The sequence below is a fragment of the Glycine max genome, chromosome 10 (assembly GCF_000004515.6).
Source record: "Glycine max cultivar Williams 82 chromosome 10, Glycine_max_v4.0, whole genome shotgun sequence".
In the NCBI taxonomy this organism is placed as follows: Eukaryota; Viridiplantae; Streptophyta; class Magnoliopsida; order Fabales; family Fabaceae; genus Glycine; species Glycine max.
The window spans coordinates 20,885,592-20,889,895 of record NC_038246.2 but is presented as its reverse complement, the minus strand read 5'-3'; the positions used below and the strand labels follow the sequence as shown (position 1 = coordinate 20,889,895).

Sequence of the window (4,304 nt, the reverse complement as noted above, 5' to 3'; positions counted from 1 at the left end):
TGTTGTTCAATGTTTATTTCGTTTTGGGCCAGAGTATTGTAATAGGGCCCAGTGACTTTGAGTGACTCTTTTTAAATAGCAGCCTTGGGATTCGTGCAAGGTATTATGTTATGCTATTCATTATTCAGAGCTTTTGTTTTAGGGTTTTCGTTTTTCTGCTTAATGCTATTGTTCATGTAATGCAATTTTACGTTTTCTGTTTCTAATTACAATTTCGTTCTTGCTTCTTCTTCTACTCTCATTTACGTTTCTGTTTCATCTACGTTTCTGTTCATTTACGTTTTTGTTCATTTACGTTTCTGCTTCATGTTTCATTTGCGTTTTCTGTTTGAATCCATTGAAGGCTGGATTTTCTGGTGTTGTTTCCTTTTGAGGACGAAGCCCAACTCTCTTTGAGGGTTCGCTTGTAATGTGGTTCCCTGGCAGTTTTCCCTTCACCAGTTATCCCAAATTCGTGAATATTAATCAGTGCACGCTTCGTGTTCGATTAATTGCCTCTGAGCCTAACTTGCGTTCATGCTTAATGGATGAAGGGCTAACTGGTGTATGTGGTACCTAATCACGTATTGACAACCCTAAGTTGATTTTCGCTTAGTAAATTGAAATAGGGTTGGATTAAGTGGTTGACTGTTAGGGACGAATTCTCCATAACCCAGGATAAGAGAATGGCTTCTGAATCAAAGGAAACAACCCGTTTTTAATATTAGTAATTTCGTATTCCAGTTTACTTGTTCTGCTCTTTAATCACAAAACAAACAAACCCCCCCCAATCGTTACTGCAAGTATATTATGAACATTTGGTTTGTCACTGCTCGTTGGGAAACGACCTAGGATCACTTCCTAGTTACTGCATTTTCATGTTTATTTGATTCAGGTACAGCCTCGATCAAATTTGGTGCCGTTGCCGGGGAGCAGTGTCCAAAGGTTCATAATAGCTAGCTAGTGTTGTGTGTTTAATCCTTTCGTGTTTTATGTTTAAATTGTTAGTATTGTGTTAGTATGTGTGTTAGTGTTGTTTAGTGTCCTGGTATTTTGTTTAATGTGTGTTCTGTTTCAGTTTTTCCATTAAGCGTTTCCCCTGTTTCAGTCTTGGGTGTTTTGCTGTGAAGATTGTGCTTGCGGCAAAAACAGAGTAGTAGTAGAAATCAATTAGAGACGGATTTTAGCGACCACCCATGCTGAATTATTTGAGATTTTTTGTTTTAGTAGCTAGGGTTGTTATTTTTGGCTGAATTTTTTTGTGCTAACTTCTTTTAATCCATATTTTGTGGGAAAAATAGCTAGAGCCTTTAGTTTGGTCAGATTTGAAAGTTCCAAAAAACTAGCAAATTTTGTGTTTGTCAAAACTTCAAACGGCCATAACTTTTGCTCCGGTTATCAGAATCGCAATTATTATATATGCATTTGGGGTAGAAAAAAATTTCCTACGCCGTGGTAGCAGGCCATTGGCCGGCTGAGGTCTCCATCGTCCAAAAAAAGCGATTCTGTCAAAAGTTTTTTATTTTTCAAGTTTTATTCACTTATTTTTCTTAACTTACCATTTTTAGCTTTCATAGTTAGACTTTGAATTTTTGTCTGAAATTTTTTGTGCTATCTTCTCATCATTTTATAAGGTTGACACAAAATTTCAAGTCATTTGGATATCATTTGAGGGTAGCTGTAGTTCAAACCTACACCTTTATTTACATGATAAGGCAACTAGTTGTGTGCATGCTGAATGTAGTGTATGACTAGAGGCAATCCATCTGACTTACAACCCTTTGATCTTGAGATAGATAGGACATTTCATAGATTAGTTAGGCATCATTTTATACCTTTTGATCATTCTGAGCATTCCATAACTGGTGAATCTGTGCATTCTGTTATTGGTGATTTTGAACATCCTGATCTTGAGCATTATAATTTTGAGCATTCTGATTCTGAGCATTCTGATTTTGCACATTCTGAGAACATGGCACAACCTCCACCCCGTGAGAGGACTCTAAGGGAAATGGCTGCACCTGATTTCACCTACGAAAGCTTGTGCATCCAATACCCTGATGAGGATGTCCCATATGTTCTTAAAACTGGACTGATTCATTTGCTTCCAAAGTTTCATGGCCTTGCAGGTGAAGACCCGCACAAACATTTGAAAGAATTTCACATTGTCTGCTCAACCATGAAACCCCCAGATGTCCAAGAGGATCACATATTTCTGAAGGCTTTTCCTCATTCATTAGAGGGAGTGGCAAAGGACTGGCTGTATTACCTTGCTCCAAGGTCCATCACGAGCTGGGATGACCTTAAGAGAGTATTCTTAGAAAAAATTTTCCCTGCTTCCAGGACCACAGCCATCAGGAAGGATATCTCAGGTATTAGACAACTCAGTGGAGAGAGCCTGTATGAGTACTAGGAGAGATTTAAGAAACTATGTGCCAGTTGCCCCCACCATCAGATTTCAGAACAGCTTCTTCTCCAATATTTTTATGAAGGACTCAGTAATATGGAGAGAAGTATGATAGATGATGCCAGTGGTGGAGCCCTTGGAGACATGACTCCTGCTGAAGCTAGAAATTTAATTGAGAAGATGGCTTCCAACTCCCAGCAGTTTAGCGCCAGAAATGATGCCATAGTCATTAGAGGAGTGCATGAGGTAGCTACAAACCCATCTGCATCATCTGAAACTAAGAAGCTTGAAGGCAAACTGGATGCATTGGTTAACTTGGTAACCCAGCTGGCCTTGAATCAGAAATCTGTACCTGTTGCAAGGGTTTGTGGTTTGTGCTCCTCTGCTGACGACCATACAGACCTTTGCCCTTCCATGCAGCAACCTGGAGCAATTGAGCAGCCTGAAGCTTATGCTGCAAATATTTACAATAGACCTCCTCAACCTCAGCAGCAAAATCAACCACAGCAGAACAATTATGACCTCTCCAGCAACAGATACAACCCTGGATGGAGGAATCACCCTAACCTCAGATGGTCCAGCCCTCAGCAACAACAACAGCAGCCTGCTCCTTCCTTCCAAAATGCTGCTGGCCCAAGCAGACCATACATTCCTCCACCAATCCAACAACAGCAACAACCCCAGAAACAGCCAACAGTTGAGGCCCCTCCACAACCTTCCCTTGAAGAACTTGTGAGGCAAATGACTATGCAGAACATGCAGTTTCAGCAAGAGACCAGAGCCTCCATTCAGAGCTTAACCAATCAGATGGGACAATTGGCTACCCAATTGAATCAACAACAGTCCCAGAATTCTGACAAGCTGCCTTCTTAAGCTGTCCAAAATCCCAAAAATGTCAGTGCCATTTCATTGAGGTCGGGAAAGCAATGTCAAGGACCTCAACCCGTAGCACCGTCCTCATCTGCAAATGAACCTGCCAAACTTCACTCTATTCCAGAAAAAGGTGATGACAAAAATTTACCTAACAATTTCTGTGCAGGTGAATCTTCTTCCACAGGTAATTCTGAATTGCAGAAGCAGCACATTCCCCCTCTTCCATTCCCTCCAAGAGCAGTTTCCAACAAAAAAATGGAAGAGGCAGAGAAAGAGATCTTGGAAACGTTTAGAAAAGTAGAGGTAAACATACCTCTGTTGGATGCGATAAAGCAAATTCCAAGATATGCCAAATTCTTGAAGGAGTTGTGCACTAATAAGCGGAAGCTTAAAGGAAGTGAACGGATTAGCATGGGCAGAAATGTCTCCGCATTGATTGGTAAATCTGTTCCTCAAATTCCTGAAAAATGCAAAGATCCAGGTACATTCAGCATACCTTGTATCATAGGGAATAGTAAGTTTGACAATGCCATGCTAGATTTAGGAGCTTCTGTTAGTGTTATGCCTCTGTCTATTTTTAATTCTCTATCTCTAGGCCCCTTGCAGTCAACTGATGTGGTAATTCATTTATCTAATAGAAGTGTTGCCTACCCTGTTGGTTTCATAGAAGATGTCTTAGTTAGAGTTGGTGAACTGATTTTCCCTGTTGATTTTTATATTTTGAATATGGAAGATGGATTTTCTCAAGGATCAGTTCCCATCATTCTAGGCAGACCCTTTATGAAAACTGCTAGAACTAAGATAGATGTTTATGCAGGCACACTGTCTATGGAATTTGGTGACATAACTGTTCATTTTAATATTCTGGATGCTATGAAATACCCATCTGAAGATCTTTCTGTATTTCGTGCTGAAATAATTGACCATGTTGTTGATGAATACATGACTGATCTTTATTCTAATCTGCATGCCTCTCACTCTTCATGCATTGAGTCTGAAATTGTACTTGATCATATGTCTGAATTTGATGCTGAGAGTGAATCTG

General features: G+C 40.0%; 1 non-coding gene across 1 annotated transcript; it reads right to left on the bottom strand.

The window, feature by feature from the left end:
- Window positions 1–2,329: 2,329 nt before the first annotated feature.
- Window positions 2,330–2,436, bottom strand: LOC121173001 (small nucleolar RNA R71). The gene has a single exon (XR_005886999.1). It is a non-coding gene; the product is annotated as a small nucleolar RNA R71 (small nucleolar RNA).
- Window positions 2,437–4,304: the final 1,868 nt, after the last annotated feature.